This window comes from Manis javanica, chromosome 11 (genome assembly GCF_040802235.1).
Source record: "Manis javanica isolate MJ-LG chromosome 11, MJ_LKY, whole genome shotgun sequence".
In the NCBI taxonomy this organism is placed as follows: domain Eukaryota; kingdom Metazoa; phylum Chordata; class Mammalia; order Pholidota; family Manidae; genus Manis; species Manis javanica.
This window is the reverse complement of record NC_133166.1, coordinates 80,419,481-80,433,920: the sequence shown is the minus strand read 5'-3', so window position 1 is coordinate 80,433,920 and position 14,440 is coordinate 80,419,481.

The following is a 14,440-nucleotide window of genomic DNA, read 5'->3' as shown; positions in this document are numbered from 1 at the left end:
TAAATGTTTGAAAAAACTTCTTTTCCCTTCACCCAATGTCTGAGATATGTGGTACTGTCTTCATTTTACAAGTGAAAAAAATAAATTGTGCCCTCTAAGATCTCCATAAACAGATGCAGTTGCCATCATTTGCCTCATTTTCCCATTCCAGATCTGATTTCTGCCTTGCACACCACCTAAATCTTCCTGCTGGGCTTCTCTCTGCCATGTATAAGCCAGATTTTTTTATTCTTCAATTTTCCACATCTACTTTGGGTCTTCCTATTCTATGTGTCTCTACACAGTGGTCTGTGGTTTTCAATCAAAAGATTGTATCAGGTACTACTTCATGGATAGGGGACATCAGAACACGTATGAAGGATATCTTGCTCACATAATAACAACCACATACTAAAGGTGTCTCCTCCTTTATTTCTCCCTTTCTTTGTGACAGGAAGGGAGACTGTGTATGAGCTCTTTACCCCACTCCCCACTTGCGCTTGCTCTTCCCTGCCCTATGAGCCCCGAACCTGTCAGTGGGACACTCATGAATGGTTCTGACCTCCCAGAGCCTTCACTTGTTCCCCAGAGTACTGCCTTAGATCTGCACATCGCTTTGATTATTTCCACATCTGGGATTCGTCACATGCTTGTGTTAACCATGACCATGTGCAGAATTGCCCAGCAGGATTTAGGAGACACTCAGTCAGAAAAATTATCCCTACTAAGAACACCATCTGGAGAAAATTAAGAGAAGATATTTTCGATTGAGAATCCTTTGGAAATATATTTATGATGTAGAGACAGACAGGCGCACACAGGCAGAGGCGGATGGTAGACCTCCCCTCCTGAGGGCTAAGGAAGAGCACCAGGCCTTCAGAGGATTCCCCAATTAAATATGCACCATACATGCAAATGCATGGCAGATTCAGGACTAAACAAGGAACTTTCTCACAAAAGTTCCTCGCCTTGTTTAGGACAACTTTCTCGCCTTGTTTAGGACAAGGCGTCATCTCTAATAGTAATGCTTCCACAGACTTTTCTGATACCATGTGTGTGAACAAATAAAGATTTTATAAAAGGGAGAGGGGAAGTGGGCCACATTTTCCTGAGCTGGATCATTGAACGTCTCCAACTATTTTTCCAAAGCTTTGGGGTTGGCAAAAGTCAAAATTGGCTTTGCCAAGCATTTTTCTCTTAATTTTTAAATCCATGTGCATTAAGGGAAATTTAATCCGTATGTTTCTGATTCATTTACACTTAACTCATCAAAATATTGTTTCGTTAGAGTCATTTGGCCTTTAATAGGACTTCAGAGGGGCACACAGATCACTCACACACACACAAATGTGGGCTCACAAGATACCCACACATATCCTTGTTTCCTTAGAATCAAGAGTCATTGTCTTTCCCTCAACCCACATCCAAATGGCTTTGTCTTGATAAATCATTGGCATTTGTGTTTTAAGCTGCAGGAAGACTTACTTCCTGCTCTTCTGAGTGTATTTGGAATAAATCATTTCAGGTGTCCCTACTCTGGGTGCTGTCCTGGCTCTGGATGCTATTAGGCAGCTTAGGCTGTCCTGCATTCCTGGAGTGCAATGTACAGTACAAACTGCATTAATTTTTAAAAAGTAGATTACAATCAGTTTAGAGGAGATCAGTGATGATGGAGATTTAGGGAAAGGTAGACATGAATGTCCCCTTGAACACTGGAGTTGAGGAAAGCTAAGTAATGTACACGAAGGTATGGAATTTGGGGAGACAGTACTAGAGATTTGTTATCTTCCCAATGCCTGGGCATAAAGGAACAGTTTGCTTATGGACCCAGATCATAGTAAAAGTTTCAGAAGAGGTCCTGATATTAAGGGTTGGAAACTATGAGAATATACTCTGAAGAGAAGTAGTGAAATTTGAGGGGTCACCTAATAATATGTCTCAAAGCAGTAGAACGAATTCCAGGATATCTGAAGGCCTATGAAATCTTTGTCTGATGCATATTTTTAATAAACCTTATTCTCCTACATGGCAGATGGGAATCTGAGGTGGTAGTTAAGGAGGTAGAAGGTTCCTCTGGTTTGCTAAGTTGGGGAAGGACCTCCATTTCTTTTCCTAAGGCAACCACTAGAGATTGGTGGAGTTCAACTGTGATGTTTCACAAATCTACACTGGAAGTAATAGGCTATTTGCAAAGACATGTCTGTTATTGGTGACAGCATTTTTTACAGAGATCTATTTTTCCTATTGTTACCATGACATCATTTCTTTTCCCTGACTTCTTCACAGCTAATGCTTTCTCAGGAAAATGTCTTTTAATTGTATTTTTCTAGCTTGAATGCAGGTAATCTTGCTTCCTGAGGCTGCCATTTTACTATGAATAATGTTGTCAGACTCTCAGCAGCTTTTACTTTTTAAATGTTTGTAAGTTTTCCTGAGTATTTATTGACAAATGAAAGTATGCTTGTTATTTAATTTTGTTTAGGATTAAATTCTACTTATAACTCTCTCCCAAGTCTTTGAAACAGAGTAGCAAATAATGGGTTTTATAAAAGGAATACATTTAATAGCCAATTAGATTCACTATCAAATCTGTTTCAGGAAAAAAAAAGAAAATCTGGTAATGGTTGGATTTCACCAAACTACTTTGTATATTTTTATTTTCTAAGAAAAAGTCCTATTTCCTGAAGCTTAAGTCCTTCAAGTTTGTTTCCCCACACTTAATTAAAACCACTATTTTCAAGGGAAATGAATTAAAGAAAGATGATATTTTCTCACTCAGCAGACACTTGTGTCATGTGAACAATACGATCCTCCATTGACATAACTTTACCCTTATTTTTCATGTGTCTGAATTTAAAAAAAAGCAACCATAAATCATACTTGTCTTGAAGCAACAATTAAAAATGCAAAATATCCAAGCTTTTTTCCTAATCTCCCACTTTCATTCACTCCCAAGCAGGGGAGCAATTATTTCTCTATTCCTCTAGACCTGATGCCTGCAGAACTGGGCTCCATCAGATGTAAAGCCTTCCCTTCCTTTTCCACCAGTAAGTCCCAGCTTAGCTGAGAAAGGCCTTGCTCCAGAGGTCACACAAGGTGTTCTTTTCTCACTGGTCAGAACAATGCACCTGTCCTCCAATCTTTAACAGTTGTACCACCAGCTGCTGCTGACAAGTGCTCAGTGTGTGCCGGCACACCACACGGCCGATAAGGTCAGCACTCATCCTCCAAGGGGCAAGCATGTTTGCTGAAGGAATTGAAGACAGAATCATTTGTGTCTGGGGACACAAGTCCCTTAATAGACTGGGACTTCCTGAGATCAAGGATGGGTGTGCTTCAATAGATACCTACCAAATGTAATCGAGTTAAATGTCAGTATAAGTTAGAGCAATGATGCCTTAAGATACGACCCTTTCAAAGTGGGAACATTCAGTCAAGACCAGGACAGACTGATTCAACTTCACACATCTAACGTATAAACTGTGAACATCAAGTCCATTGTTGTTTCATTGAAGAGTTAATTCATGTTTTTTGTGGCGGACATTTGAGCAGAGCATGATGAGAGCAGAGGGCTCTTCCCTGGGGACGGGGTCCTTGCTGAGAGAAGCCAGCTCAGCAGTCCTGAGGTGGCAACACCATCCGAGAGCAGGAAGAGGGTGAGAACAGTGAGTGCCCATGGAGGGAACTGAGGTCATACAGGATGGAACCAGATCTAGTGACAGGCTGGGAGTGTAGGGGGCTCTGAATCGGGCAGAGAGGGCTAGGACTCATCCTGTAGGAGGGACGTCCTGGGTGCTGTGTGGAAGGAGACTGGAGAGGAGCCAGTGTCAGGAGGGGGTGGGTGGGTGGTGACGATGCCCTCCTGGGGGTATGGCTGCCTCCCTGTCCTGCTGTCTTGGAAGTGGTAAGGACAGTCTGATTCGGGGCATGCTTTGCATTTGAGCCCATAGCATCTGGGGTTTAGGAATGGGACTGCAATACGAAGAGGAGCCCCAGAGATGAGTCCAAGCCTTTGGGCCTGGGCAGCATGGCTGCTGGTGCTATGGTCATGGGGTGGACACGATCGCAGGAAGGAGGCGGGCCAGGCAGGAGGCTGCCAACATCACGTGCTTGACAAGCCAAGGCCAGGCCTGGCCCCATTGAGCCTTTGGGGAAGGAGACCCTTTGAGACTTGTACAGTTTCTTAGTTCTGTAGATAGCAAAAGGAACAGTAAGTCAAAGGGGGCAGTTCCTGGTGGACTTTGCCCCACACACCAGGATGATGACCTGACTAAGAGGGCTGGGGGTGGCGCATGGGACCTCTCTGCAGATGGAAGCAAAGTGGTGTGAGGTCTGCAGCTCTAGGCTCAGGCTGACTGCCTGGAAAGCTCCACATCTCATCACAGCCCAGCAGGGACTCATGACAGCCTCCTGAGCAGATGGCGAGGCCAGGGAGGAATGGCCTTGTGGCTGCAACAGACAGGCTTCCCACCGTCCTATGTTCTGGGGGATCCCAAGGCACCTGCCCAGGGTTAGCTGAGCTGTGGGCCACGCCTCTGCCCACGTGCAAGGTCACCAGGGCTCTGTGGGGATGCCCTTGCCTCATGGGAATGAGGAGTTTGGGGTTTGGCAATGTCTCCATCCACAGGGATGTCTGAGAGTGGGGCTTGGATGGGGATGAGGGGAAGGGCACTGGAGTTTGGCCAGGAGATTATACATTTGGGTTGTTGGCAGATACATTTTAAATTAAAACCAGGACATTTGGTGGGATCACCTAGAAGTGAAATGAAGAGAGGAGGTGAAGTCTAAATTCAGTGTAGGCTTATTCACTAACTTGCATGTATTTGATTAAATACTTATTTTCTTTATCAAAGCATATAAAACACTAGGAATTAAGGTTCAAGCTACTTCGAATCTAAATACTTTAAATACTAAATACGGAATTGAAAAAACTTGGAACTGATAAAAGGAACCATGACGAATGAAACATGACATAAGATTCAGTGTTAAGGCCATCAGTGCAGAAGAAGGCAGGCCAGCAGGGGGGAAGACAGGCACCTTTCTGCAGAAACCCAGACAGTCTCATTTATAACACACTGTCATTGTAAATAGCAAAAAGTATTGATTATACCAGAGAGGAGTTTTTCACTTTATCTTACTTTCTTCAGAGTATCTTTTTCCAACACCTCAGACCCCAGCAGAGGCCAAGGCCAGAGACGCTTACTTCTAGAATAAAGGTGTATCCTCAGTGCTTTGAATGAATGAAAATCATTTTTAAAGAAATGCTAAGGACGACCAATACAACTAAAGAAATATATTTTATTTTTCTACCTTCCCTTCTTAAAAATTAGGTTATTAAAGTGAAAACCTTCAGGCCCTGGGGTTTAATTCCTGCCACCCCAGGAGTTGGGAGTTAAGTGGCAATTGGCATTGAAAGCACCTTCTCCATTTTAGCTCCTCTGTGTTTGGAGAGGTGGTACATCATGGGCATGTAGTGGGATTGTAATGACAATCTTGCTTCAACTGCTTGAGGCATAAAAAGAGGCTGCATTAATTTATACACTTGAATTGATGTATCTTTACTCCTGCTCCTGTAAGAGTGCTTTTCCTTCTCTTAAGAACCCCACTTTGTTGATCATCAGTACGAAAGCTGCAGGGAGCATTCTTGGTCCAAGGCTCAGTTTTAGAGCCCTGGCATCAGAGCAATGCTGGTGCTCTTTACTGCTGTGACTGTCACTGCTGCAGGTCATGCTTTTGAAACCATCCCTGGCAGCCTGGTGGAGTCACTGTCCCTTGGGGTGGCTCACAGGTGACTTAAGAAAATGTATTGGCCCAGCTGCATGGAGGCCTGAGTGCAGTGGAAACAGTGGGCCTGGACCACAGCTGCAGTCACCACCATTTCTCAGCACGGAGGGGCCAGGAAGTCCCTCTTTATTAGTACTAAGCAGCCAGTGTTGCTCGCTGCTCACAGGGTGGGCTTCCACTGTCATAGCTTCTGGTCACACCCTCTTTGAGTGACAAGCACCAGTAAGTCACAGTACACGGGCTCCAGCTCAGGTGGGGTGGCAGCCAGGGCCCTGACAGCCTGCCAGTCGGCCTCTTGCATGAGGTGACATCCTGTCCTGAGACCAGAGAGCAAGTCTCTCCCTGTTCTGAATGCTGACAGCAGGCAGCCCTTCATTAAACAGCCACAGACTGCTGTAAACAGTGACTGTGTCATAGCTCAACCAGTGTCTGGGTGCTGCCCCCAAGCCCTCCTGCCCATCACCACCCCACCTTCCCTCGTTATCGCCCTTGGGAACATGTTCTAGGTCGTTTCATCAGTGTCGTTTGGGTTGATGTTGCCTCTAGAAGCCTCACTCTAGCTCTTTTAGACTAGAGACCTGGGAGGACCGCTAGGTAAGTTCTTAGACATTTTGGGGATTCAGAAAGCTTCTTCCAGAAATTGTGAGCCACAACCTGAGTAATAGCATATGTCTGCTGTATGATTCAAAGCACAGCATGCAAAGCAATTTAAGGCACAGTGTGCTCCATATCTGGGCCTCATAGTCCCTAAATTTAAAATGCTTAGAGCACCATCCTACTTGGTCACCATGCAGCATGGCAAGGAGCTGCCCAAAGGATTCTGCAAGAGAGAAAGGTCGGTGGTTCTCTGAAGGACAAGTGATCTATGCTTTGTGGAGCTGGCTCTCTGCTCAGGGAAATGGAGATGGGAGAGAATAAGGATTTCTTTGGTTGTCTTTCTATTATAGTCTCCAGCTGGAAATTATGGTGTCCTAAAGGAAAAACAAAACAGGAAAAAAAGAGAGTCTAACATAATTCAGGCAAATATGTCTTTTAAGTAGCACATAAAATCAAGAACTCTATATTACGGCAGAGGATTTTTCATTTTTGTTTTTGTTTTTGCTTTTTAGTTGTCTTCAGTTTATGGATAGTGGGCCCCATAATAATTCATCAGTTCAGAAAAGAAAAGTTACCCTTACTCTCTCCCTCTGTCTGTTACATGTGCTGAGCTATCATAGACCAGATGGGAAGGAGAAGATTTAGAGGAGTGATCTGGCTCTAGCACTAACTCCTACTAAAAGAATTTGGGCAACTCAGCAAGTCACTTAGCCTCTCAGTTCCATCAGCTATGAATACCATAGTATTTATTTTTCAAGGTTGCTGGGAAGTGACATCAGAAGTATTTAGTATAAAACCTGTCATGTAAAGTAGTTATTATTAGGTGTAACTTGCACTGCCCCTGTGCACATTCTCCATTCTCTGTTCACTCTTTTCCTTGTGAAGTGACTGCCTGGAACTTGTGTCTCTGTGTTCACCATCAATTAAGTGATCTGATCGTAGACAGGAGTAAGACACTTCTGAGTGATTTTCATAATTCTCCAGTCTTCACCTTTAACCTCACTGACTCCATGGGTCAGAAATGCCCTGACAAATTCCACAGAACGCTATGCCTCACCATGAACTTGAACAGGTCCCTCTCCTTTAGCTAACGTAAAAGTAACAATTGACCACTAGATGTCAGGCTTGTTAAATACTTAAAAATGTACTACTTTCTTTTCCTTTTTCATCCCTAGGACTCAGCACATGTATTCTTTTTTTTTCTCTCTCTCTTTTTGAGGAAGTTTTCAGTGACTGTGACAACTGTTTTATGGGAGTCACATTTCTAATAATCTTAGAATGTTCCTATATATGGATCAATTTCATCTCTGTTTGAGAGTCTATGATTCATGCCAGTATAATTTGTCTTGTTTAAAGACAAAATTTTAAAACAAAACAGCTTCTGCTGTTTTTGAATCCCTGTGATAGAGGGCTGACATGCATTCATCCATGGGACCAAATTATACTGAGGAATAAAAACAAGTAGTCACACAGTGACGAAGTAGTCTGGGAGAGTGGCCTGATGACAGCAAAAATCAGAGGCTGCATCTAAAAGAGAACATCTATTACTACCCAAAGCTTTCTACAGATTTGATACAATCCCTGTCAAATACCAATGGCAAATACCTAAAAAAACATGGAACCACAAAAGACCCCAAATAGTTCAAGCAACCTTGAGAAAGAAGAACAAAGCTGGAGGTATCACAACCCCTAATTTCAAGCTATACTATAAAGCTACAGTAATCAAGACAATATGGTACCAGCCCAAGAACAGAGTAGAGATCCCAGAAATAATCCCATGCCTACTTGGTCAATTTATCTTTGAAAAAAGAGACAAGAATATACAATAGGGAAAAGACAGTCTCCTCGATAACTGGTGTTGGGAAAACTGCACAGCTATGAGCATAAGTATGAAACTGGATCACCATCTTACATAACACACAAAAATAAACTCAATATGGATTAAAGACTTAAATATGAGACCTGAAACCATAAAACTCATAGAAGAAACATAGGCAGTGCACTCTTAAACAAAAGTATTAGTAATTATTTTCTGGTTATGTCTCTCCAGGTAAGGGAAACAAAAGCAAAATAAACAAATAGGGCTACATCAAACTAAAAAGCTTCTGCACAGCAAAGGACACCATCAGCAAAATGACCAGGCAACCTACTATGTGGGAGAAGATATTTGCAAATGATATATCCAGTAAGGGACTAATATCCAAAATATATAAAGAATTCATACAACTCAAATTTATACAACAAAAAAAGGAGATAATCCAATTTAAAAAATTGGCAGAAGACCTGAAGAGAGATTTTTCCAAAAGAAGACATACAGCTGGCCAACAGACAGATGCAAAGATGCTCAAAATTATTAATAATCAGGGAAATGCAAATCAAAACACGAGATGTCACCTCACACCAGTCAGAATAGCTAATATCTATCAACAAGACAAGAAATGACAAGTGTTGGTGAGGATATGGAGAAAAGGGAACCCTCCTACACTGCTGGTGGGAATGTACCTTGGTGCAGCCACTGTGGAAAACAGTACGGAGGTTTCTCAGAAAACTGAAAGTAGAAATAACATATGACCCAGCGATTACACTCTGGAAAACTCTGGGAAGGAAACAAAATCACTAAACTGAAAAGATACATGCACTCTTACGCTTATCACAGCATTATTCACAATAGACAGAATGTGGAAGCAACCTAAATGTCCACTGAAAGATGAATGGATGAAGAAGATGTGGTATATACACACACATATATAATGGAATATTACTCAGCTGTAATAAAGAATGAAATCCTGCTGTTTGCAACAACCTGGATGGACCTAGAGGGCATTAAGCTAAGTGAAATAGCCAGAAAGAAAATACAAATTCTGTATGATTTCACTTACATGGGGAATCTAAGAAACAAAACAAATAGATTCACAGCCACAGAGAAAAGACGAGTGGTTTCTAGACTAAAGGAGGTGGGGAGGGAGAATGGGTGAAATAGGTGGAGGGGAAAAAATTAGAATATTTGATATCTTGATCTGGGCGATGGTGGAATGAGTGTATACACATGTCAAAATTCATCAAGCTATACACAAAGATCATGCATTTTAGTGTATGTACTGCAATATAAAATATTGAAAAATAAATCAAAGTTAAAAATGATTAAAAAAAGGCAGAAGAGGGAAAGTACAAAATAAAATGGTAGCAATTCATGCATAAAGAAAACATCTATTAGGATAAGAAAAAAAACAGACATCAAATTATCTTAAGACATCAAGGCTCTTGGGAGAAAAAAACCTCTTCATTTCCTTTAATTGCACTGGGGTGCTGAAGCTGGGCAGTGGGCATGTTAGTACACGTAGGTGTACACACTACATCTGTTTGTTTGACTTACGTATATGTATGTGTGTACACATTGCGTCTATATTCACTGCTACACATTGAAAGCAGGTGTTCATACTGGTATCTCTAATTCTAATCAAACATCTCAGAGTTCCTTCCAGTTTGCTCTCTCCATATTTTTAAATCCCCTCTCCAAAAGTGGGAAGGCTGGCTGGCTTCTCTGCCATGGCCCTTTCCCCTCTCCTGCATGGCCCTTTCCCCTCTCCTCCTTGCCTGGCCTGGTGCTATGTAAGGAGCCTTCCTTTCCTCTCGGCTCCGACATCCCACCTCCTCCTCTCCCATCCACACGAAGGCCCTACTCACCCCCTGGGCAGTCATTCCCCACAGGGTGGTGTCCCCTTTCCCCGTACTGGCCCACTCCCTGCGTGCACACTCTTTAACGTACTTCCAGATACTGTGCTGGGCCTTCCTCTTAGGCAGACACCCTTCTTGACTGTCTGGTTCTGACATCCTGTGCTGGCATCCTGGGGACAGGTGCTTGCTGCTGACACTGTCCCCTCTCTGAAAGAACTGTCCCCTCAGCCCTCGGGGGCTGTAACTCCCCTCCACCCCCACAGGTGGATGCCCTCTGACATCCTGAGGGCCTTTCTCCTGGATGCCCCCTGTAGGGAGGCCCCCTTCTCTCTGCAGAGTCTCTAAAGCCCTACGGTCGCCCTCCTCACCCTGCTGGGTTTCTGACACCCTGGCTGTCCCTCGGCTATGTTGCTGGTATCCTCTTTGTGGACACTGTCCTCACCCTGCCCGGCATCCCATGCCACATGTGGGGACATCTTCCTACCCTGCTCAGTCTCTGACACCCCATGCTGGCCCTCCGTGGCTCTCTGCCCGCAGCTGCACTGCGTGGACCCCCACCTTGCTCAGCTCTGTCCAACCGTGTGTGCTTTGAATTGTCGAAGAAGGAATGAAAAGGAAGAGGCAGAAGAAAAGAATATTGAAAAGTTATTTGATCTTAATACTATTTATTTTTGCTCTTTCATTTCCATGATTAATCTTGAGGTCTTATCTATTTTGTCATTTTAGAATAATAGCTTCTGGTGTGTTGATCAAATAGATTTATTTTCCCAATTTTTTTCATTTTGATTTCCTTTCTGACCCATCAATAGTGTTGAGTTTGCCTTTTACGTTCTACTTGTATTGGAGAAAGAATACCTATTAATCATTTATTGCTGATTTCTACTTTTATTGTATTTTGGTAAACAATCTGTATGATACTGGTTTTCATACATATTGAGGCTATTTTGCATAGTATCTGGTATTTCTAGATGTTTTGTGTGTTTGAAAACAAAGTCGGTTCTCTATTCCATGTGTGTACACACATATTTTATTAACTATGTTACCCAAATACTCTATATCTTTAGTAAGTTTAGCTGTTAGGTTTTGAAAGTGGTATTTTAGGTTCCCACTATGATTATGTGTCAAATTAGGAGCTTTCTTCAGGTTTTGAGGCTATATTATTAGGTGAATATAGGTTTATCATTGTTTTATATTTTTGATGGAGTTTTGGTCATTTTATTCATATGAGTGCCCTCTTCAGTTAATATTTTTCATATTGAATTGTTGTTTCATATTGAACAGTCTATGAGGATTTTTAAAGAGGTGATCTAAATCACTACCTGGATTTTAATTGTTAATATATTTGAACTTGTTTCTTCATATTATTTGGTTTGCTATTTAATATGCTCTTTGTTTCCCTTCTCTTTATTTCCAATTGCATAGGGCTAGTTTTCTTTGTTTTGTTGTTTCCCTCTTATGTGTTTAAGAAGTTACATTTTCCAGCTTTCTATTTATAGTCTATTTTGTAGGATATGTTAATGAAAACTTAAAATGTATTTTTCTAGTGATAGAAAGCTAGTCTATACTTCAATTCTGCTCACAAGACAAACTTGAAATATTTTATTTTCTTCTCTTTTCTTCCAGTGTCCATGTTTATCTCTCAGCTTGTAACTAAAAATATTCAGTTTTGTCATTGTTTTAGGGAATATGCACATTTAATTTTCTAATTTTTAAAACTAATTTCTTTGCTCACCATTGTCTTCTTTCCACATATATCTTTTAGACTTCTTTTTTTTTTCTCTTGTATAGTCCATGCCAGTTCTGTCAATGAAAATCTGAGGCAAACAGTCTAAAATGTGACCTGTCTGAAGCTGGTAATTGACATACTTGGATAATTCTTTGGCTGGATACGAAATTCACACATCAGCATTTCCCTCTATTGACTTCCGATATTCCACACTTCCAAAGATACATATGATGTCAACCAGACTTATTTTTTTTGCTCCCAAGTTCTGAGATATCCTTTCTATTCTCTACCACTAATTTCTGAAGTTTCGTTATGTATCTGTAGGTGTGAATTAAAAAAAAATGATCCTGCTTTTTCCTGTTTCATGTTTACACACTTTATCACTTTAAGATTTACAAGTGCTTATTTTGAGATACTCTTCAGACTGATCTTGTCTGGGTTTTTTTGGTGTAAATGCCTCTATTTGCTATGTCATTCACAATGGTTATCCTCATAGGCATTTTTATGACTTGTTTGCAGGCTCCCATTCCACAAGGCTTTCCGTGGAAAACCACAGTCTGTTTCACAGCTCCAGGCCAGGATGCATTTTATGCCCAGAGAATGCTCTGCATGAATGACACATTTCCTGTGCTGTACGTGGAACGACATGTACACCACTCACTCTTCATATATGGGGGATGATACTGGAAACACTGGCATTGGAAATGGCTTGGGAAATGTGCAAGTTTGCCCCAGTCTCTGTTCATGGGGGAGTGCTGTGCTTCATCCCTGAGCTCCCTGAAGATAGTGTTGGGTCTGTAGCCATGGGGGTCTGAGAGTCCTGGCTGCGACTCCTGTACTTTCTGCTTGGATCCATGCCCAGATCTCTGGGCCCAGGTGATTCTAGTCTTTGACAATTATCGAGTATTCCCACTGGTTATTTTCTGGTTGGAAATGGCTCCCTTTCATATTTTTATAAGCAGCTATGTGTTTATTGATTTTGAAACTTTAAAATCATATCCATTTGGAGTGGGGCTTTCAATATGTGTTTAATCTATCTTCACAAATATTAGATCATTTTTAGCCTTAAGGGAGCTGGGACTCTTTTTAGTAAATCTTGCACTAGGGCCATTAAGGATGATAATGAAAAAGTAGAAAGGGGAGCTTTTGTACCTGAATATTTGAAGGAGGTGGGAAGGCCAAAGGCAGGATGAAGTCGTGGGAAAGGGATGGAGAATGAACAATGCAAGTTGCACTATGGATCATAAAGCTGGTCCCATAATATATCTGCACTTCAGAAAGTTCCAGGGCACACAGACTAGGATAAGCAGTGCTATGAAGAATACAGTGGTACACCTAGTTGCTGTGTCACCCCACAGAGCCAATTCAAATTCCGTGGCCTGCAGACAACTCTTCTGGGTATGCTCTCATGAGCTTTCCCTAGCCTGTGCATTGCAATCTCACCTGCCAAATGCCCAGCTATTACTGGAGGGGATGATCACCCAGCCTGGACTTGCGATTACCTGGCAAACACCCCAGACATTATATCATGAAATCAAGAGGTTACAGTCCTCAAGACCTCCCCTGCCATATCATTCAGCCTTCTTATATCCAAACCCTCTTGCCTGTTTGGTCCAGACCACTGGAAATTTAGTGTGTGGGGGAAGAAGTTCCTACACTTGAATTCTGGGGCCAAAGATATCTTTGGATACCCAGAACCGGGAAAGGTGGATGATTCTACCCCTGGTATATTACTGCGGCCCTCTACTCCCCTCTTCACCTCAGCTCATATTGCCTAGGTTTCTATAAGGGTTTCTGCTACACACACAGGAGAGGCCACGGATGCTCTGTAATAAGCCCCATTTCTATTTTCCAGAGCTGTAGTCTCCAGAATCCACTTGTGCAGGACACCATTTCCTTGACTCGGCCCAGCTTCACTTGCTGATCACCCTTTTGGTCCAATGTTTTATTGACTCTTTGGCTGTTTACCAAGCCACCATCACACCTGACTCTCTCCAGGTCCTTGCGGTGGTCTCTGGAATCTTCATTCACCATATAGCTTTGGCTTCCTGAACCTCAAGCATGATTCTACCCAAGCTGGGAGTGAAGTTTGAACAGGTCTGTTTTCTTTTTACAAAGATGGCCTTTTGGATGAAATGAAAAGGATTAGAGTAAGGTAAATAATACTTATTGACTTCCAGTTATGTGCCAAATACTGTGCTTGATGATTTAGATACATTATCTTAATCCCTTCAACAAATACTGGAGTTAGATGCTATTAACCTTTAAAAAGATACCAAACACAATTCAGTTTATTCGGTTTCCAAACACATATGAAATGAAGGCCCCATAACTTAATAAAGACATCAAGATTTATTAGTCAGCTTATTAATAAAGAAGTGCTCATGTCCATCCAGCAACTAATGGCCGTTGTGAAGATGAAGTTAGAAATACATCCCATTTCAGCTCAGGGAACCTTTCCCATGTATTCCAAGACATACACAGTGGTTTTTGTTTTAATCTGATTTTTAAGTAACATAGTTTATGCTTGATACATCATTTAGTGTCTCTTTAAAGGTTAAGTTGGAGTACAAAATTTGCAATAAAAAGATACAAATATGAGGTTGTACAACAAAATGTAAGGGATAACTCTGTAATACATGAATTCAGTTCTCTCTCCATCTTCTATGCTCATCAGTC